Here is a 23,646-nt window from a genome sequence, read left to right as displayed (position 1 = left end):
TGCTCCTGAACACCCTGGGGGTTACCTGGAGGAGGAGGAGGAACGGGGCGGGTCACTTCGACTTGGAGTGATTGGCCAGGGCTACGGGCAGTTGGTGGGAAGAGGAGGCACGCAGTGAGTTGCTTGGACTCCTAGTGACCGCACCGGAACACGGGGCGGCTGTCTGGAGGAAGAGGTGTGCGGCAGGTCTCTGGGACTCAGAGCGATTGCACGGGGCCCCAGGTAGCTGCTCAGAGGAGGAGCCGCATAGCCAGGTGATTAGGTGTAGAGCAGGGTCCCAGGATCTAGGAGGCTTCTTGGTGGAAGAGCCGCTCAGAGACAGGCTTAGGGAGGAGCGAAGGTTCCGGGCCTGCGGGCAGATTATCTGAGGAGGGGCAACCTAAGGAGATTCATCTGCGAAGGGTGAGGCTCCAAGGCCCATGAGGTAGGGCCGGGCCCCTGGGAACTTTGCAGAGGAAGGCAGCCCAGCCCAGGCGGTAGCTGTAAATTGAGGGGAAACTCTAGGAGGGGAACTGACCAGCGAGACCTCCCCACCGGGTGAGTATTCCCTGCCGGGTGAGGTCTCCCACAAGGACAGTAAAACCAGAGACACAGGCCCAAACAGGCCTTGCCTCAGCCCGCAGCCTAGTTCCCCTTTGGATGACCACTGGTCAACAAGTGGAGGCACCTCTGCCCACTAGCAGGGAATATACCCCACCTGAAAGCCACCACTCCTAGAGAGGCAGCTTCATTGTGGAGCACCGCATTATCAACTTCCTCCAAGACTTCAGCCTACTGAAGGCTAGGAGGGGATATATATAGAAATCTTCAGGGACATTGTAACTCAATAGAGGAAATCTGCAATATCTATGCAGTCCACTGATACCTGAACAATATGAGAAAACAAGGAAAGAAAATGCCGCAAACAAATCTAGATGTTACATCAATAAAACCCAATGACAGCATGGCAGAAGAAATGACAGAAAAGGAGTTCAGAATGTACATAATTAAAATGATCAGGGAAGCAAATGATGAGATGAAAGAGCAAATGCACGCACTGAATGATGAGATGAAAGAGCAAATGCAGGCATTGAATGATCGCACCAGTCGACAGTTAAAAGAGCAAATACAGGAAGCAAAAGATCATTTCAATAAAGAGTTAGAGATATTGAAATAAAACCAAACAGAAATCCTTGATATGAAGGAAACAATAAACCAAATTAAGAACTCCATAGAAAGCATATCCAGTAGGATAGAACATCTGGAAGACAGAACCTCAGACATTGAAGACAAAATATTTAACCTTGAAAACAAAGTTGAACAAACAGAGAAGATGGTAAGAAATCATGAACAGAATCAACAAGAACTATAGGATATCAGGAAAAGGCCAAATTTAAGAATTATTGGGATTGAGGAAGGCTTAGAGAAACAAACCAAAGGAATGAACAATCTATTCAATGAAATAATATCAGAAAATTTCCCAAATCTGAAGAATGAAATGGAAAATCAAGTTCAAGAAGCTTATAGGACTCCAAATACACAAAATTACAACAGACCGACACCAAGGCACATTATAATGAAAATACCTAACATACAAAATAAAGACAGAATTTTAAAGGCTGTGAGAGAAAAGAACCAAATTACATTCAGGGGGAAACCAATACGGATATCAGCAGATTTTTCAATCCAGACCCTAAAAGCTAGAAGGGCCTGGAACAATATTTTTCTAGCCCTGAAAGAAAATGGATACCAACCAAGAATCTTATACCCAGCAATACTTACCTTCAAATTTGACGATGAAATAAAATCCTTCCATGATAAACAAAAGCTAAAAGAATTTACAAAAAGAAAGCCAGCATTACAGAACATTCTCAGCAAAATATTCCATGAGGAAGAGATGAAAAACAAAGAAGCAAATCAGCAAAGGGAGGAATTATCCTAAAGGAATTGTCAAATAAAGGAGGAACCAAGCTGTGTCAAATAAATAAATAAATAAAATTTTAAAAATGAACCAAATGACTGGGAAACCAAATCATATCTCAATAATAACCCTGAATGTTAATGGCCTGAATTAGTCAATCAAAACACATACACTGGCAGATTGGAATAAAAAGAAAGATCCAACAATATGTTGCCTACAAGAGACTCACCTCATAGAAAAAGATACCCATAGACTAAAAGTGAAAGGATGGGGAAAAACATACCATGCACATGGACTCAGCAAAAAAAGCTGGAGTATCCATCCTCATTTCCGATAATGTGGACTTCAAGCCAAAGTTAGTCAGAAGAGATAAAGAAGGTCATTTCATACTGCTTAAGGGAAGCATAAATCAGCAAGATATAACAATCAAACATCTATGCCCCAAACAATGGCTCATCCATGTGTGTCAAATCCTTCTCAATTTCAGAAACCAAATAGACCATAACACAATAATACTAGTTGATTTTAACATGCCCCTCTCACCACTGGACAGATCTTCCAGACAAAAATTGAACAAAGAAACCATAGATCTCAATAACACAATCAATAATTTAGACTTAACGGACATTTATAGAATATACCATCCAACCAAAAGCGAATACACTTTGTTCTCAGCAGCACATGGATCCTTCTCTAAAATAGACCATATATTATGCCACAAAGCTAATGTTAGCAAATACAAGAAGATAGAGACACTACCTTGTATTCTATCAGATCATAATGGATTGAAGTTAGAAATAAATGAAAAAGTAAAACACAGAAACTATTCCAACATCTGGAGCTTAAACAATATGCTATTATATGATGAATGGATAACAGAAGATATTAGGAAGGAAATTAAAAAATTCTTAGAGGTAAATGAGAACAAAGAAACATCATATCAAAATCTCTGGGACACTATGAAAGCAGTACTTAGAGGGAAATTTATTTCATGTAGCGCATTTAATAAAAGAAGTAAAACTCAACAAATAAACGACCTAACACTACAGCTCAAAGCCCTAGAAAAAGACGAACAGACCAGCACCAAAAGTAGTAGAAGACAGGAAATAGTTAAACTCAGAGCTGAAATCAATGAAATTGAAACAAAAGAAACAATACAAAAAATTGACAAAATAAATAGTTGGTTCTTTGAAAAAATAAACAAAATTGATAAACCTTTAGCCACACTAACAAAGAGAAGACGAGAGAAAACCCAAATCACTAAAATTCGGAATGAACAAGGAAATATCACAACAGACAGGATGGAAATACAAAACATAATTAGAAGCTATTTTGAAAATCTATAACAAAATAGAAAATTTCAAAGACATCAACAGGTTTCTAGAGACATATGAATTGCCTAAACTGAACGAGGAGGACATACACAATTTAAATAGACCAATTTCAAGTAATGAAATAGAAGAAGTCATCAAAAGCCTACCAACAAAGAAAAGTCCGGGACCAGATGGGTTCTCAGCCGAGTTCTACAAAACCTTTAAAGAAGAGCTCATTCCAATACTTCTCAAAGTATTCCATAAAATAGAAGAGGAGGGAACCCTCCCAAACTCATTCTATGAAGCCAGTATCACACTGATACCTAAACCAGACAGAGACTCATCAAGGAAAGAAAATTTCAGACCAATATCTTTAATGATCATCGACACAAAAATTCTCAACAAAATTTTAGCAAATCGCATACAAAAACATATTAAAAAGATAATGCACCATGATCAAGTTGGTTTCATCCCAGGGATGCAAGGTTGGTTCAACATCAGGAGATCAATAAATGTAATTCACCATATCAATAGACTTAAAGTCAAGAATCACATGATTATTTCAATAGATGCAGAAAAAGCATTTGATAAAATACAGCACTCCCTCATGCTCAAAACAGTAGAAAAAATAGGGATAGTGGGAACATTCCTTAACATTGTAAAGGCCATTTATGCTAAGCCCATGGCTAATATTCTAAATGGTGAAAAACAAAGCATTCCCCCTAAAAACTGGAACAAGGCAGGGATGCCCCCTTTCACCACTTCTATTCAACATCGTTCTTGAGACTCTAGCCAGAGCAATTAGACAAATCAAAGAAATTAAAGGGATACGAATTGGAAAAGAAGAACTCAAACTATCCCTGTTCGCTGATGACATGATTGTATATTTAGAGGAACCTGGAAATTCCACCAGAAAACTCTTAGAACTCATAAGTGAATTCAGTAAAGTAGCAGGTTACAAGATCAATGTTCATAAATCCAATGCATTTTTATACATAAGTGATGAATCTTCAGAAAGAGAAATTAGGAAAACTACCCCATTCACAATATCCTCGAAAAAAATAAAATACTTGGGAATCAATCTCACAAAAGAGGTGAAAGACCTCTACAATGAGAACTACAGAACACTAAAGAAAGAAATTAAAGAACACCTTAGAAGATGGAAAGATCTTCCATGTTCTTGGATAGGAAGAATTAATATTGTCAAAATGGCCATACTACCTAAAGTGCTATACAAATTCAATGCAATTCCAATTAAAATTCCAATGACGTACCTTACAGAAATAGAGCAAGCAATTATGAAATTCATCGGGAAGAATAAGAAACCCAGAATAGCTAGAGCAATCCTTAGCAGGAAGAGTGAAACGGGGTATTGCAATACCAGATCTTCTACTCTACTACAAAGCAATAGTAACAAAATGGCATGGTATTGGTACCAAAATAGAAATGTAGATTAATGGTACAGAATAGAGGACATGGACACAAACCCAAATAAATACAATTTTCTCATACTAGACAAAGGTGCCAAAAATATGCAATGGAGAAAAGATAGCCTCTTCAACAAATGGTGCTGGGAGAATTAGAAATCCATATGCAACAGAATGAAACTAAACCCATATCTCTCACCATACACGAAACTAAACTCAAAATGGATTAAGGACCTCGGAATCAGACCAGAGACCCTGCAGATTATAGAAGAAAAAGTAGGTCCTGATCTTCAACATGTCGGCTTAGGACCAGACTTCCTTAACAGGACTCCTATAGCACAAGAAATAAAAGCAAGAATCAATAACTGGGATAGATTCAAATTAAAAAGCTTTCTCTCAGCAAACGAAACTATCAGCAGTGTGAAGGAAGAGCCTACAGAGTGGGAGAATATCTTTGCCAATCATACTTCAGATAGAGCACTAATTTCCAGAATCTATGAAAAACTCAAAAAACTCTACTCCAAGAATACAAATTATCCAGTCGACAAATGGGCTAAGGAAATGAATAGACACTTCACAGAAGAAATCTACAAGCAATCAACAAACATATGGAAAAATGTTCAACATCTCTAGTAATAAGAGAAATGCAAATCAAAAGTACCCTAAGATTCCATCTCACCCCAATTAGAATGGCGATTATCAAGAACACAAGCAACAACAGGTGTTGGCAAGGATGTGGGGAGAAAGGTACACTCATACATTGCTGGTGGGGCTGCAAATTAGTGCAGCCACTCTGGAAAGCTGTGTGGAGATTCCTTAGAAAATTTGGAATGGAATCATCATTTAACCCAGCTATCCCACTCCTTGGCCTATACCCAAAGGACTTAAAATCAGCATACTACAGAGATACAGCCACATCAATGTTCATAGCTGCTAAGTTCACAATAGCCAGACTGTGGAGCCAACCTAGATGTCCTTCAATTGATGAGTGGATAAAGAAACTGTGGTATATATATACAATGGAATATTACTCAGCCATAAAGAGTGATAAAATTATGGCATTTGCAGGCAAATGGATGAAATTGGAGAATATCATACTAAGTGAGATAAGCCAATCTCAAAAAGCCAAAGGACGAATGATATCGCTAATAAGTGGATGATGACTCCTAATGGGGGGGAGGGAAGGGTTAGTTTTAGGGTTAGAGTTAGTTTTAGGGAGGGGGGCAAATATGGAGGAAGGAAGTACTGTATAGAGGGAAAAGAGAGGTGGGAAGGGTGGGGGGAAGGGAAAAAATAACAGAATGAATCAAACAACATTAGTCTATGTAAATTTATGATTACACAAAAAAAAACCCTGACCCCCTAACAGTATATGTAGTATATTTCCAATCATTTACATTTTTTAATTTTTAATGCAGAAAAGGACTGAAAATATATAAACTACCCTGTATGGTGGGGATATTTTTCTTATTGTTTTTTTAAATTCTGTCCTCAAATGTTCCACATGAGAATATACGATTTTTATAACCAAAAAAAAAAAAAAAAAAAAAATTAAAAAAAATAAAGGAGGAAGGGGCCATGCTTGGCTCTGAGCTTTCAAAAAAAGAAAAAAATATATAAAAATCATATCCATTACTTTTTCTTAGATTGAAATCCTGCAGACTGTGTTTACTGCATGATTTTTTTTAACATGGTTACTAAGTTTAATTCAACCATTATTCCTAATTCTGCCTTGTAAAAATAACAAAATGTTCCTATCAAAATTGCATTGTGATGTGAAGACAGTTTTGTTTTGATACAATTCTAGAAACCTGTTGGCACCAGATGCTATTTAAAAAAAAAAAAAAAGTTAAGTCTTACTAATAATATAGACTAGTAATTTCTCAATGCAGGTTGAAGGTTGAGAATAGGGTGTATCCACATACAGACAGCATCTTCCTAATGCAGGTGCCCACCACACCCACACTGCTGGGCTCACCTGGGCAGTGTCTCCTCTGTTCTTACAGTGAGCACACTGCCCAGCACAGACTCAGAGGACAAGAAAGGGGAGGCCAGGACAGGAGTAAGGCAGGGCACTGTTGCCCAGGAATACTGCAGTAGATTGAATTTCCCCAGTCTTACACAGAAATCCCTGCCAGTGGGTAGAACAAGGACCTTCCTTCTCACTGGGACAATAGCAGGGACCAGCACAGTAATGTCAGATTTTCTCTTGGCAATCTGATTTAGAATTCACAATTTATTTTCTATAAGAAAACATCATTACAGATGGTAGTTCATCTCTATCATTAACACTATTTCCATGTAACTTAAACAAGTTAGTGGGTTTTGGCTTAAAAAGCCAAGCTACATTTATATTCTTTTCATGGGAACTTTCCCCACTCCCAAATTCCAAACATGTTCTCATAAATGATTTTGAGGGGCTGGGGAGATAGCTCAGTCGGTAGAGTGCTTACCTTGTAAGCACTAAGGCTCTGGGTTCGATCCCCAGCACCAATAAATAAATAAATAAATAAATAAACAAATAAATAAATTTTGAACAAAAACCTGTCCAAGTTCTTGGGAGTTACACAAAACATATGTTTTTTGGCTCCATGGTTTACAGGGCAGCTGAAGAGTTTAAGATTCTTTGGTTGACAAGTCACCTGGGGGGACATTTCCTGCAGGCATTCAAGCAGCTAAGTCAGTGAGACCACACAAGACCTGCCATTTACCCAAAGCTGAAGGACATGAAGGATGTTCCTAGCACCTGGCATTAGCCCCATAGGCACTTAAAGCAATGGCCATGCCAATCAGGTCCTTTCCTGTTAATGTGCCCACCACGAGGGAAGTAGCGGATGAGGAGGGATCTCTGCCTGACAGATGAAGCAACACAACGCAAGCCAGCCCAGCAGCTGCTGGTGGTTGAGAGTTGTGACTTGGCTGACAGACTACTTGTCACCCTGACCTATTTATTATTTATAGTATGGGCCAGAGGTTCTGCTAAGTTTCCAAAGGTGGCTGCAGTAGTGGACATCTTTCTGGAAGATCTCAGAAACCAAATCCATAGGCATTTATGTGAAGCTGGAACTTGAAAACAGCTTTTTAAATATTAGTAAAGAAACCAATCTAAGGACCCAGGATTCTCAAGCATTCCCACCAACTACAGGAACAAAGACACAGGAAGGATCTGAATAAGCTCTGTACTCAGGTTCAGGGATATGTGTGAACAGGTTTTAAGACCTGCAGAGGCCAATGAGCCTCACCTGCAGGAGAAGTGTGGCCGTGGAAGTGAGCTTCACACCATCAGTGAAGAACAAAGGCCCAGACTCAAGGGATGAGGGGAAAAGAAGGAACAGTCTACAAGCAAATCCAGCATGTCAAGGACCAAGGCCAGTCCTTGAGAGAAAAGCAGACCCCGGTCTTCTGAGCAGTCAGCTTTACACACAGGGCAAACCTCTCCCACCCCCTTTCATTTGGGCTAAAGAAAATGATAAACTTTCAGTACTCTGTATTTTGAGTTTCTGGTCTGGTTACCAGCAGAGCAGTAGTCTCTTAGTAGAAGGAGATGCTGGATTTGCCTCCTGGTGGGTTCAGGACCTTGTGAGAGTAAGGTCTCAGCCCCTGCCAGGGCTTGTAGCTGTCAGCCATGAGTGCGGGCTCAGGAGCCTTGGACTGGTCTGCTCCTCTCGAGCTGCACTTCTCTCCCGACTCTTCTTGGATTGAGGTGCTCACTGAAGCTTTAAGATTCAGCTTTGGGTCTTCACACAAAAACACATGATCCTTGGGTTTGTTCGGGTGTGCCAGGGGTGAAGTGGCAGTGACTGGGAACCCAAAAATGTTACTGGTCTTCCCACCAGGTGGGTTCAGACGTTGTTGGGTCTACACAGGAGTCAATTCATCAAAGCTACCACTTCCTTTCACCCCTGGGGGATTTGTCCTCTTGGGTACATTCTGAGGTTCTTAAGTTGGTCAAAAATACTCAGTGCCATCCTATTAGTCCTGCTTGAAGGAGCAGTTTCTTCCAGTCTTACAAAAAGATTGATGGATTCTACTCCTGGGGGCTTTGTGGCTCTAGAGGCAGGCCCACAGGCTTCCACGTCTGGGCCCTGGAACATGTTTGCTGCCATTCTACCCCTCCTCAGCACATTTTCCTATATGATTTATTACATTAGAAATCCATCACCTTAAGATATATAGAACTGTGCCCCCACATGTCAACTATTTAAAAATTAAACAGCACATTTAAAAATATCTCTGAGGTCAAGGAAGAAAGCACAAGTAAACAAAAAGTGCTTTGAACTTAATAATAATAAAAGCTAAAATATCAGGATCTCTGGGATAAAACAGTACTCAGATGAACATTTATAACTTTAAGTACTTGTATCAGAAAGAAACTAGAATAACTATTTTCAAATTAAGTAGTAGGAAGGAAAATATAAGTAGAGTCAGAAATATATGAAATAGATAAGAAATAATATAGCTGAAATTTAATAAAAATCAAGAAAGTCTAATAAAAATTTCAAAAATTAATATCAATGGAAAGGAAGTATGAAAATAAACCTACAGATGCTAAAAATATATTAAGGTAATATAATTGTATGCCAACATATGTAATAGCTTACATAACATGGTCTATATTAGAGAAGGATCTGTGTGCTGCTGAGAAGAAAGTGTATTCAGTAATTAATGGATGAAATATTCTACTTGTCTATTAAGTCTAAAATATCAATTGTATTTTTTATTTCTGTAGATTTTTTTTTTAGTTTTTGTTTGGAGGATCTATTCAGTAGTGACAGAGGCATGTTAAAGTTACCCAGTATTATTGGATTGTGGTCTATTTGATTCTTGAATTTAAGAAGGGTTTGTATGATGTATGTAAATGCATCAAACATTGTTTGATACATAAATATTTATATTTATCTTTTCATGTTATCCCATAATTCTTGGAAGTTCTGTTCATGGTTTCTTAACATCTTATTTTCATGTTCCCTCTATTTTGAACATTATATATTTTTTGTCTTCATTGCCTGAGGTTCTTTCTTCCAAGTGGTCTAGTCTGTTGGTGATACTTTCTATTGACTTTTTAATTTGATTTATTGTTTTGTTCATTTTTAGGATTTCTGCTGGTTTCCGACCTCCACCCCAACCCTGTTGGAATTTCTGCCTCTTTATTAAAGTGATCTTTCACTTCCTGTATTTTCTGATTTCATTTCTTATCCTGTCCTTTACTTCATAGATCAGTTTAAGTATGTACATCCTAAATGCCTTCTTTGACATTTCTTCCACTGTGGTGTCAATGGATTCCATTATTGGAGTATCTTTGTTTGGGGTGTTTTGTTCACTTGTTTTTCATGTTGTTTGTGTGTATACCTATCTAACAGTATGTATCTGAGGCAGCAGAGTTTCTACCCTGTGGATTTATCGTGTTCTTGCCGGTACCTCGCTCTTTAGGGAGAGACAAATAATAACAACCAATGCTAACAATATACATCATTAAACCAAATAGTTCCTACAATGATATCTGCAGTGTTATTATCACAATAAACAGAAATGATATCAATTATTGCCTACAATAAAAACAGCAAGTTTGCAAAAGGGTTTGTAATTTCAAATGTGGACAGGGAGAGAACAGAAATGATGTGATGATTATGAGAAAACAAGTAAAAAATCAAATGAAGAGTGAAAGAGAGCAATAGAGATTGGCTATTAGCAGAAAAAGGAAAGGAAATAGAAAAATTTATATATAAAAATTTTAAAAACATTAAAAATAAAAAGAACACAAAACAAAACTTAAATATACTAATCAAACATCCTAGTTCACAAAAAACTAATGCATGAAAAATAACTGGCTTCAAAAATACTATAAATGAGTCAGGTGCAGTGGTGCATGCCAGTAATCCTAGCAGCTCAGGAGGCTGAGGCAGGAAGATTAAGGGTTCAAAGCCAGCCTCAGCAATGACAAGGTACTAAGCAACTCAGTGAGACCCTGTCCCTAAATAAAATACAAAGTAGGTCTGGGAATGTGGCTTAGCGGTTGAGTGCCCCTCAGTTCAATCCCTAGTACCCCCCCCCCCAAAAAAAATGCTAGAAGTGAGAAAAAAAATGTGAATATGTATAAATGTCCATGTATCATCAAGGTCACAAACAGAGAAAAAGAATTTTAATAAAAGGTCTTGATGAAAAGTTAAAAAATTCATTCCACTGGAGTTCAAAAGATTCTGTTTCTCAGCAGTTTTAGGTGGGCTCATCTAGCATGATTCTCCACCCTCTGGATTGCTGGAGTGAGACAGGTAATTTCATGCACCTACTTATGGGTCCAGTACTTGCTGGTGCATGCTGGAAGACAGTATCCCAGGAATATCCCCTGGGTTCCATTTATGTGGTGCGGACCCAATTTTTAGTCCCCTATGTCACCTTCAGGCCTCATGCTTCCTGGTCTCAGTTTAAGTCTCCAAACAATTTCTCCCTCCCCAACACTTCTGAGTTCCTGGCCAAAGGTGTCTTTCTGAGCTGGTCCTGGAAGCAATCAGATTGGAGGGGTAGGGGTAGAGCTGGGTGGTTTTCTATGATCAGTTGTGCCCTGTATAAACCTCTCTCCACATTTGATTTACTCCTTGACATTTAAGCACACTATGTTGTACAGTGTTTGTTTACTGGGCCTGTATTTTGGGCAAACCTGGATTTGCCAGGAATCGGCACCCTCAGCTTCTGGCCCCCACGCAGTGGCTGCAAAATGGTTCCTTCCTTTGTCCTCTGCTGCCTAGAGAAATAGCAGCTTCTTTCCCACTGCCAAGATATTGTGCAGCACATCTTCAGGTTTGCCAGGCAATGTTCTTAATCTCTAAATGCTCTTTTCCCAGACATGTCTCGGGCCTCCTAAAACTGGGTTTTCCTTTAATTCCTTTATCCCTACACTATGCTCGTGGACAGACTGCTCTGGCTAGAGCTTCTGGCCGAGCCTGTGGCCTGGTCATGGTAGGGGCTGTGCTGCTAGAGATTTCTTCCTAATTTTATATCCAACATCCTGTGTCCCCAATCTTCTTTGAAGATCCAGTTTTAAATTCCAGTAAAGTCCCCTGCTTTTTTGTTGTTGTTCACCCACCTTGCTGAGAAGTCACCTGTCTTCTTTCATGGTTTCGCTTGCAGAGCATCCAGGAATGTGGATCCTCTAGCCCACCATCTTGGAAACTGTCTCCATTTTCTTAATGTTGACTGCTGTGACTGACCTATTTTAATGATATATAATCATTTTATAATAGTCATAAAGACCATTAAGATATTTTCATTGTTTATGTATTCTTTTTAATAAGGATCTAAGAACATATTTTACCTTTATAAAATAGCAGTGGGGACAGTACATAATTATTTTTTCACTTTATTTTATTCCATAACAATATGTGATGTTCATTCTTTGATTTTTGATGTGGTGTCTTCTTTTTCTCTTCCTCTCTCTCTCTCTCTCTCTCTCTCTCTCTCTCTCTGTCTCTCTATTGGGGGTTGCTCTATAACTGAGCTATACCTCATACCCTTTTAATTTTTCATTTTGACTAAAGGGTGGTCTTAAACTTGTAATCCTTCTGCCCTGAGTAGCTGAGGTTACAGGAATGTGTCACTGTGCCCTCGTGGTGTCTCCTCAATTGTTATGCATTCTCAACATTAAAAATATAAAATGCTTTTTATATTTTTAAATACTTTGACAGTTTAAATCTTGTATATCAAGAATTACATAAAGTATCTTCATTAAAATATGTGACTGGTAGGAACCAAGCAGAGGCCCAGATACCAGTTCTGCCAACAGAGCGAATCTCCCCTGCTGAACAGAGGCCTGTGCCCCAGCCCATCGCAGTCTCCGGGGCTCACGCACCACATGGTCTAGCGCCCGCACTGCAGCTGACCGTCTATCAACACATGGGGTTGCCTTTGCCCACTAGCATTGATTATTCCTGACCTGGAGGCCACCATCCATAGTGGGACAGCACCCGTCTTGGGACACTGCATTGTCAAGTTCCTTTCAGGCATCAGGCTACTGAAGATTAGGAGATTTGAATAGTACTGTATAGCTTTATTGTAGAATTATTTTTATTAGTAGTTGTATTATGATTATTCCTATTTTACCTACTATTATTCCTACTTTTTTCTTTTATTAATATTTTTCTCACTCTATTTTGCCCTTATCTACCAGTTTCCTTAGAGACTCTCCCTTTTCTCATGCTAACACCTTATGTCTTTTAATTCTGCTTTCACTATTCCTACAACATAGTACCTGTATAGACTCACTACTTATCTTATTAACGTTATGTCCTACACCCCTCCCCGTCCTCTTTTTCAACCATTAGAAATTGTGGTCCTTATTGCAAATCTATTGGTTATGCTGTAGATAATAATTGAACTTATCATCTCTGTTTATTAAGACAACACGGTTAATATCTTAATAGGGACTATTTGGCTTAAGGATGCATATTGTTGGTATGGTGTGCTGCTAATATTGATCTCTCACTACAAGGTGAGGTATTAGAAATCTGCAGGGTTGTTATAAGTCTATGGGGGAAACTGCAATACCTTGGATTTGCACTTTTAGAGGGGAAGATACACAAACAACATGAGAAAACAAGGGAAGAAAGTGTCCCAAACAAACATAGATGCTATATCAATAGAACCCAATGAGAGCATGGCAGAAGAAATGTGAGAAAAGGAGTTCAGAATGTGCTTAATTAAAATGATCTGAGAAGCAAACAATGAGATGCAAGCAAATGCAGGCAACGAATGATTGCACCAATAAACAGTTAAAAGAGCAAATGCAGGAAGCAAAAGATCATTTCAATAATGACACAGAGATTCTGAAAAAAAAAAAGACAAAAATCCTTGAAATGAAGGAAATAATAAACCAAATTAAAAACTCAATAGAAAGTATAACCAACAGGATAGATTACTTAGAAGACAACCTCAGAAAATGAAGACAAAATATATAATCTTGAAAACAAAGTTGACCAGAGAAGATAGTAAGAAATCATGAATGGAAACTCAAAGAATTATGGGTTATCATGAAAAGACCAAATTTAAGAATTTTGGGGACTGAGGAAGGCATAGAGATATAAACCAAAGGAATGAATAATCTATTCAATGAAATAATATCAGAAAATTTTCCAAATCTCATGAATGAAATGGAAAATCAAATACAAGAGGCTTACAGGACATCAAATGTACAAAACTACAACTGATCCACACCAAGGCACATTGTAATGAGAATGACTAACACAAAAAATAAAGATAGAATTTTAAAGGTTGCAAGAGAAAAGCATCAGATTACATTCAGGGGGAAACCAAGGCAGATATCAGCAGATTTTTCAGCCCAGATCCTAAAAGCAAGAAGGACCTGGAACAACATATTTTAAGCTCTGAAAGAAAAGGATCCCAACCAAGAACCTTATACCCAGTAAAACTTACCTTTAGATTTGATGACAAAATAAAATCCTTCCATGATAAACAAAAGCTAAAATAATTTACAAACAGAAAGCCAGCACTACAGAACATTCTCAGCAAATATTCTATGAGGAAGAAATGAAAAACAACAATGTAAATCAGCAAAGGGAGGAACTACCCTAAGGGACTAGCCAATTAAAGGAGAAACCTAGTCAAGTTAAGCCAAAAATAAGCCAAAATGACTGAAAATACAAGTCATATCAAAATAATAAGCCTGAATGTTAATGGCCTACATGCATCAATCAAAAGACACAGACTGGCAGATTGGATTAAAAATATACCCAGCAATATGCTGCCTTCAAGACACTCGGAAAAAGATACCAACAGACAAAACCCAAAAGAATGGAAAAAAAATACGACACACACAGACTCAGTAAAAAAAAATGTGGGGGTTTTCATCCTCATTTCAGATAAAGTTAACTTCAAACCAAAGTTAGTCAGAAGGAATAAAGAAGGGCATTTCATACTGCTTAAGAGAAGCATAAATCATCATAAATATTTATTCCCCAAACAATAGTGCATCCATGTATGTTAAACAAATCCTTCTCAATTCCAGGAACCAAATAGACCAGACCACAATAATACTAGGTGACTTTAACACATCTCTCTCGCCATTGGACAGATATTCCAAACAAAAATTGAACACAGAAACCATAAAACTCAAATACACAATCAGTAATTTAGACTTAACAGACATATATTGAATATTCCACTCATCAACAAGCAAATACACTTTCTTCTCAGCAGCATATGGATCCTTCTCTAAAACAAACCATATGTTATGCCACAAAGCTACTCTTAGCAAATACAAAAAAAATAGAGATACTACCTTGTATTCTATCAGATCATAATAGAATAAAATAAGAAATCAGTGATAAAATAAAAAACAAACTATTCCAATACCTGGATACTAAATGATAACTATTGAATGATGCAAGGATAACAGAAGATATCAGTGGGGGATATAAAAAAAATTCTTAGAGGTAAACAAGAACAGTGATACAACATATCAAAATCTCTGGGATGCTATGAAAGCAGTACTAAGAGGAAAATTCATTGCATGGAGCACATTCAATAAAACAAGGAAAAAGTCAACAAATAAAGGACCCAACATTACAGCTCAAAGCCCTAGAAAAAGAAGAACAGATCAACACCAAAAGTAGAAGTCAGGAAATAATTAAAATCAATGAAATTGAAACAAAAGAAACAATACAAAAACTTGACAACACAAGAAGTTGGTTCTTTGAAAAAATAAAATTGATAAACCCTTAGTCACATTAACAAAGAGAGAAACTCAAATTACTAAAATTTGTGATGAAAAAGGAAATATCATGACAGACAATATTGAAATATGAAACATAATTAGAAGCTACTTTGAAAATCTATATTCCAACAAAATAGAAAATCTCAAAGACATTGACAGGTTTCCAGAGACATACAGTCCACCCAAACTGAATCTGGAGGACCATTTAAATAGATCAATTTCAAGCAATGAAATAGAAGAAACCATCAAAAGCCTACCAACCAAGAAAAGCCTAGGCCCAGAAGAATTCTCAGCCAAGTTCTACAAGACCTTCAAAGAAGAACTTATTCCAATACTCCTCAAAGTATACCATGAAATAGAAGAGGAGGGAACCCTTCCAAATTCATTCCATGCAGCTATATCACCCTGATACCAAAACTAGACAAAGACACATCAAGGAAAGAAAACTTCAGACCAATATCCCTAATGAACATAGATGCAAAAATTCTTAACAAAGTTTTAGCAAATTGCATACAAAAACATATTAAAAAGATAGTGCACCATGATCAAGTGGTTTTCATCCCAGGGATACAAGGTTGGTTCAATATCTGGAAATCTGTAAATTTAATTCACCACATCAGCAGGCTTAAAATTAAAAATTACATGATTATTTCAATAGATGCAGAAAAAACATTTGATAAAATACAGCACCACTTCATGCTCAACACACTAAAAAAACTAGGGATAGTAGGAACATACCTCGACATTGTAAAGGCTATCTATGCTAAGCCCATGGCCAACATCATTCTAACTGGAGAAAAACTAAAAGCATTCCCCCTAAAAACTGGAACAAGGTAGGGATGCCCTCTTTCATCACTTCTATTCAACATCGTCCTTGAAGCTCTAGCCAGCACAATTAGACAGACCAAAGAAATTAAAGTGTTACGAATAGGAAAAGAAGAACTCAAACTACCACTATATGCCAATGACATGATTCTACATTTAGAGGAGCTGAAAAATTCCACCAGAAAACTTCTAGAACTCATAAATGAATTCAGTAAAGTAGCAGGATATAAAATCAACACTCATAAATCTAATGCATTTTTATTTTTAAGCGATGAACCCTCTGAAAGAGAAATTAGGAAAACTACCCCATTCACAATAAATTCAATAAAAAAATAAAACACTTGGGAATCAATCTAAAAAAAAAAAAAAAAAAGAGGTAATAGACCTCTAAAATGAGAACTACAGAACACTAAAGAGAAAGAAATTAGAGAAAACTTTAGAAGGTGGAAAGATCTCCCATGTTCTTGGATAGGCAGAATTAATATTGTCAAAATGGCCATACTACCAAAAGCACTATTCAGAGTCAGTGCAATTCCAATTAAAACCCCAATGACATTCCTCATAGAAATAGAGAAAACAATCATAAAATTCATTTGGAAGAATAAGAAACCTAGAATAGCTAAGGCAATTCTTAGCAGAAAGAGTGAAGCTGGTGGCATCACAATACTAGAACTTCAACTATACTACAGACCAATAGTAGCATGTTATTAGCATCAAAATAGGCAGGTAAACCAATGGTACAGAATAGAGGACACAGAGACAAACCCACATAAATACAATTTTCTCATACTAGACAAAGGTGCCAAAAACATACAATGTAGAAAAGATAGCCTCTTCAACAAATGGTGCTGGGAAAACTGGAAATCCATATGCAGCACAATGAAATTAACCCTATCTCTCACCCTGCACAAAACTCAACTCAAAATGGATCAAGGACTTAGGAATTAGACCAGAGATCCTGCACCTAATAGAAGAAAACGTAGGTCCAAATCTTCATCATATTGGCTTAGGACCAGACTTCCTTAACATGACTCCCAAGGCAGGAGAAATAAAAGCAGGAATCAATAATTGGGATAGAGTCAAACTAAAAAGCTTTTTCTCAGCAAAGGAAACAATCAGCAATGTGAAAAAAGAGCCTACAGAGTGGAAGAAAACCTTTGCCACACACACTTCAGATAGAGCACTAATCTCCAGAATCGATAAAGAACTCAAAAATCTTTACACCAAGAATACAAATAACCCAATCAATAAATGGGCTAAGGAACTGTGTGGACACTTCACAGAAGAGGATCTACAAGCAATCAACAGCTATATGAAAAAATGTTCAACATCTCTCATAATAAGAGTAATGCAAATCAAAACTGCCCTAAGATTTCACCTCACCCCAATTAGATAGCCTGTTATCAAGAATACAATCAACAAGAGGTATTTGCAAGGATGTGAGGGAAAATGTACACTCATGCATTGTTGGTGGGGTTGCAAATTGGTGCAGCCACTCTGGAAAGCAGTGTGGGAATTCCTAGAGAACTTGGAATGGAACCACCATTTAACCCAGCTATCTCATTCCTTGGCCTATACCCAAAGAACTTAAAATCAGCATACTACAGTGACACAGCCACATCAATAGTTATAGCAGCTCAATTCACAATAGCTAGATTGTGGAACCAACCTAGATGCCCTTCAGTAGATGAATGGATAAAGAAACTGTGGTATATATACACAATGGGATATTACTCAGCCATAAAGAATAAAATTATGGCATTTGCAGGTAAATGGACGGAGTTGGAGAATATCAGGCTAAGTGAAATAAGTCAATCCAAATAAAAAAACAAAGGCTGAATGATTTCTCTGATTAAGTGGTTGATAATACATTATGGGAGTGGGTAAGGGAAGACTGGAAGAAGGATGAATTGTGTAGACAGAAATGATGTGTCTAGAGTTCTTTAACAATCTTCACTGAATAGCACAGAGTGAAGATCTTATTTGGAAAATATATTTTAATACAAATGCCTCTATTATATTTATAATATAGTCAAGACACATACAAGCTCAAAGAAAAAATATCCAGAAATAAATGGGCAGAGTCTATGTGAAAGAAACTATAAAAATTTACAGAATGGTAGTTTATAAGATGTAAATGTTAAGAGATACATATCATGTATCATGAAAAAGATGAAGCATATTATGGCACAACAACCAAATTCTCAACACAGTTTTATATTTTCAAAGATTTGGTTCTGTTGCTAGAGCAGGTATAAATTTCATGTTCAATAATGAGAAAATCCAAGCATTTTGTGCAAATTTAGACTAAAGTTTATCTAAAGATGTGTTATTTGGCAATACTAAGAGAATATTTTAGTTCTGAATCTGAAAAACATGTAAGTCAAAGACCAAGAATTTAGTATGTAATAATAGTGACTATGTTAGTCAAGGTTCTCTGAAGAATAAAAAGCAATGCATGCATATATGTATCTGTGGTGTATAACAGTATATGTGTATATATGTATATGTATGTATATATGTGCATATATAATTTATACATAATAAATTTATGCATATAAATTAGATTATACATTTATATAAATTATATATTTATATATTATACACAAGTATGTATTATAGTCACATATGCAAATGTTCATAATATATTTGTATAAATATGTATTTGTAATATATATTTATAATATAAAATTTATGTTCATATTTATATTTAAATGTTTATATATCAATACACACAATGTTTATACATTTATATATTTGTATATTATAAAAATGTTATACATTTTTATATATTTATAAATTCATTATAAGGAGAAGGCTTACATGATTATGGAGATTGACACATTCTGATATCTACAGGTCAAGTTGTCAAACTACAGTCCCAGGAACCCAGGTGTTGTTCCACTTTGTGCAGCAGGCTGAAGATACAGGAAGAGCCAATGTTTCATTTTGAGTTCAAAGGCAGGAAAAAGTTGATGTTCCAGTTTGAAAGTCATTAGTAAGAATTTGTTTTTCAGAGAGTTGGCCTTTTTGTCTTATTCAGAACTTCAACAAATTGGATGAGGTCCCCCCACCTTCACTTGCTTCACTTAGTCTATGCACCTAAATGTTAGTTTCATAACCAAACTTCCTCATAGAAACAACTAGAATGTTTAAACAAATATCTGTACATGCAAAAACCCAGCCAAGTTAATGCATGGTTAACCATCGTAGTGGCATTTTAAAGAAGTGAAAAGAAATAAATGGTGTTGGGTTAACTGGTTGTCTTTCTACATAGTGAGGATGTTTACCTCACACATTTTATTTATTTATTTATTTATTTATTTATTTATTTATTTATTTTGATTCATTTTACACAAATGGAGTACAACTGTTGTTTCTTTGGTTGTACACGAAGTAAATTTATAGCATTTCTGTAGTCATACATGTACATAAGGTTATGATGTTTGTCTTATAGTTTCTTTCACATAGACTCTGCCCATTTATTTCTGGATATTTTTTCTTTGAGCTTGTATGTGTCTTGACTATATTATAAATATAATAGAGGCATTTGTATTAAAATATATTTTCCAAATAAGATCTTCACTCTGTGCTATTCAGTGAAGATTGTTAAAGAACTCTAGACACATCATAATCAAACTATCTCCTTTGGAGACCTGGTTCTATGCCAAGAATTTGGAGTGTTTGCACTTTGGGCTTGGTTTTGTTATAAGAGTTCTGTGGAATTTGATAATTATAAAATGTAAGAGGTTGTACTTAAAATTCATTGAGAGAATGGGTTTGATATATTTCTTTACTTTTGGATAGTGCTCTTTTGTTTTATTTTGTTTTTAAACAGGGGCACTTAACCACTGAGCTACATCCCCAGCCCTTTTTATTTTTTGTTTTAAGGCATGGTCTCACTGAGTTACTTAGGGCTTCAGAAAGTTGCTGAGGATGGCTTTGAATTTGTAATACTTCTGCCTCAGCCTACCGAGCGCACAGTGGACAGTGTTTTGATATTTTTTTTCTGTTTTAGTTTAATACTTATATAACTTTTCCAAGTTAATATTTTATAACCTGGAAAATCCTGCTATAGATATGACACTTTTTTCTTTTTATTGACATATAATAATTGTACATATTTTGGGGGTACAATGTGATAATACACATATATAGTATATGATTATCAAATCAGGATAATTAGCATTTCCCTCTCATTTCTAAAACCCATCTCTTCTAGTTCTTCATAGAATACATAATTTGTTGTTCTTAACTTTAGTCACCCAGATGAGCTGCAGAACATCAGAACTTACTCCTCCTATCTAACTGTTTTGGGGTATGCATTGTCTAAACTCCCTCGATTCTCCTTCCCTTCCTACTCTCTAATAATCAGCATTCCTCTTTGTGATCAACATATTTAGCTTCCATATATGAGTGAAAACTTATGGTATTTGTGTTCAACTTATTCCACTAACATAATTTTATAAATATAATGAAAGAAAAGAACACAAACTAAGTAAGCCCCCATGGAAGAAGAATCTGATATCTGGAGATACCACAGTAAAAATTTCAAAGTCCAGTTTTTAGCAACAACAAAAATCACAAGGTATACAAAAACAAAAAACAAAACACAAAAATAAAAAAAAAAAAACAGGGAAGTTTGGCCCAAAGAGAAAAATGCATAAATCAGAAGAAATGTATCTGAAAAAAACCAGAGGTGGACTTATTAGACTAAGACTCCAAAATGCTGTCTTAAAGATGCTCAAAGAACTGAAAGTTGATTTGGACAAAGTCAAGAAAACAATGTATTGATACAAAATATCAAGGATGTAGAAAAAGTTCTGAGGCAGAAAAGTACAGTAATAAATATATTTGATAGAGGAATTCAGAAGCATATTTGAGCAGGCAGAAAAATCAGTGAACTTGAAGATAGGATCATTGTCATCAAATCTGAGGAAGAGAAAGAAAAAAAAATCAAGGAAAAGTGAACAAGACCTAAGAGACCCATTGGACACCTTTAAGTGAACAAACAATGCCTGAGAAAGGATCCAGAAAACAAAGAATGGCTGAAAATTTTCTAAGTTTGATAAAATATATGAATCTAAACATGAAAGAAGCTCAATAAACTTCAATTATGATAAAATCAAAGGCAATCCCATTGAGATACATCATAATCAAACTGTCAAAGACCAAAACCAGAAAGAGAATCTTAAATGCTGCAATAGGGCTGGTGGTATAACTCAGTGGTAGAGTGCTTGCTTACTATGCTTTAAGGCCCTGGATTTGATCCCAAGCACCTCAAACAAAACAGCAAGAGAGGGGCAACTAATCACATAGAAGGGACCTTCAATCAGATTATCAGTCAGTGTCTACTCAGAGAACTTGGAGGCTGGAGGCAGTAGGTCGATATATTCAAATGCTAAGGGGGAAAAAAATAAGAATTGATATCTATAAAAATGAAGAAATTAAAACATTCATGGATAAACAAAAACTGGGCTAGTGTTACCACTGGAGCTACTCTACAAGAAATGCTTAAGAGGGTCCTTTAGGTTGAATGAAAGGACAATGGAGAGAAACTTGTTGCTATGAAAGAAATAAAGATTTCTGGTAAGGGTAAATGCATGAAACAACTATAAAAACAAATATCTTAACATTGGTTTATCATCTCACTTTTTTGTTGTTGATTTAAGAGATGAATGCATAAAAACAATTTTAGTCTACGTTTTTGGACACAGTGAGTAGAAAAGTAATTTGTGACATAACTATAAAGGGGATAGGGACAGGGTTATTATTATTGAAATTAAACTAGAATAATTTAAAATTAGAATGCCATGACTTAGAATGCTAAATGTAACAGTAGTCCAAAAAATTGAACACAGGAACAATTCCAAAGTCATTCTGTATGTTAGCATTACCTTATTATCAAGGACAAAGTTTCTACAAGAAAACTATATGCCAACATCCCTTATGAACATTAATGCAAATATCTTCAACAAAATACTCCCAAACTGAATTCAACAGCATATCAAAAGGATATATATGCCATGGCCAAGCAGTATTTATTCTGGAATACAAGGATGCCTCAACTTATGATAATCAATTAATATATAATACACCACATTAGTAGATTAAAGGTTAAAAACACAAATCATTTAATGGATGAAGAGAAAGCATTTGCCAAAACTTTAATATTCTTTCATAACAAAAAATGATAAATCACAAATGAAAAATCAACAGAAGTAGAAGAAAACTATCTCAATATAATTGAAGCCATATATGAAGCATCTATAGTTAGCATCATACTAGCTAACATTATTCCCAGAACCACAAAAAAGAAAAAAAAAAAAAAAAGCAACAGTTCATTAGTAAAAACAATGTTTTAAAAAGAGCAACATTGGAAGTCTTATACTTCCTGATTATCAAAACAATGTGATGTTGCCAAAAAGACAGACATATAGAACAATGGAATGAAATAGGGAAACAAGAAATAATTCCTCACACATATGGGTAAATGATTTTAGATGAGGGTACTGCTATACTTTGGGTATGTTTTGAGTATCCCCCCCCTCACCCAGAGGCACATGTATTAAAATATTGGTCTACTATGGTACTATTGGGAGGTAGTGGAAATATTTTTAAGTGGTGGTACATAATGGGAGACCCTTGGGTCATTGGGATTGTACTCTTGAAAAGGATTAATGTAGTTCTTATGTAACCCATGATAGTTCTCCTAAGAGGGTGGTTATAAAAGAGAGCAACCTGCTCCCTCTCCCTCTATTTCCTGGTTTAAGATGTGATTCCTTGACCCTGCACACATCCCACTATTGCCACTTGCCGCAATGTGGTACAATCAAGAAGGCCTTCATTGTAACTGAGCCAGTGACATTTCCATGCCTTTGAAACTCCAAAACTCTGAGCTAAATAAGCCTCATTTCTTTAGTAGATAATCTCAGGTGTCTTATTGTAGTAACAAAATGCTGACTAATACAGTACCAAGGCCATTTAATGACAAAGGACAGTCTTAAAGGATGTTTTCATAACTATATCAACATGCAAAAGAACAAGCTGTACATTTACCCTACACTTCAGTTAATTAGTATTCTCCAATTAACTAAAAAAAATGGATAAAAGACCTAAATGAAAGAGTTGATACTTTAAAACTCCTAGAATAAAACTAAGGGAAAAGTTTGATAACATTGAATTTAGGAATGATTTCTTGATATAGGCAACAAAAGAAAATATAGACAAATTTGGTTTGATAAAAATTTAAAACTTGGCGCATCAAAAGACTCTATCAACAAAGTAATAAGGCAACTCACAAAATGTGAGACAGTACCTGCAAATCACATTTGCAAAAGAAAATACCAAGTGTTACAGAGTATGTGGAGAAGCTGAAACATTTGGGCACCATTGATATGGGAATGTAAAATGCTGCTGCAGTTATGTGAAATGTTGCATCTGTTATAGTGGTTACTC

The 23,646-nt window shown here is 36.2% G+C and overlaps 1 pseudogene across 1 annotated transcript; it reads right to left on the bottom strand.

The window, feature by feature from the left end:
• Positions 1 to 7,289: 7,289 nt before the first annotated feature.
• On the bottom strand, positions 7,290 to 8,841 carry LOC306659405 (jupiter microtubule associated homolog 2-like; annotated as a pseudogene). Its single transcript has one exon. The product of its transcript is annotated as a jupiter microtubule associated homolog 2-like (transcript).
• Positions 8,842 to 23,646: the final 14,805 nt, after the last annotated feature.

Source organism: Sciurus vulgaris (genome assembly GCF_902686455.1).
Source record: "Sciurus vulgaris genome assembly, chromosome: 4".
Lineage (NCBI taxonomy): Eukaryota > Metazoa > Chordata > Mammalia > Rodentia > Sciuridae > Sciurus > Sciurus vulgaris.
The sequence above is the reverse complement of the archived record's forward strand: the minus strand, read 5'-3'. Positions and strand labels throughout refer to the sequence as shown.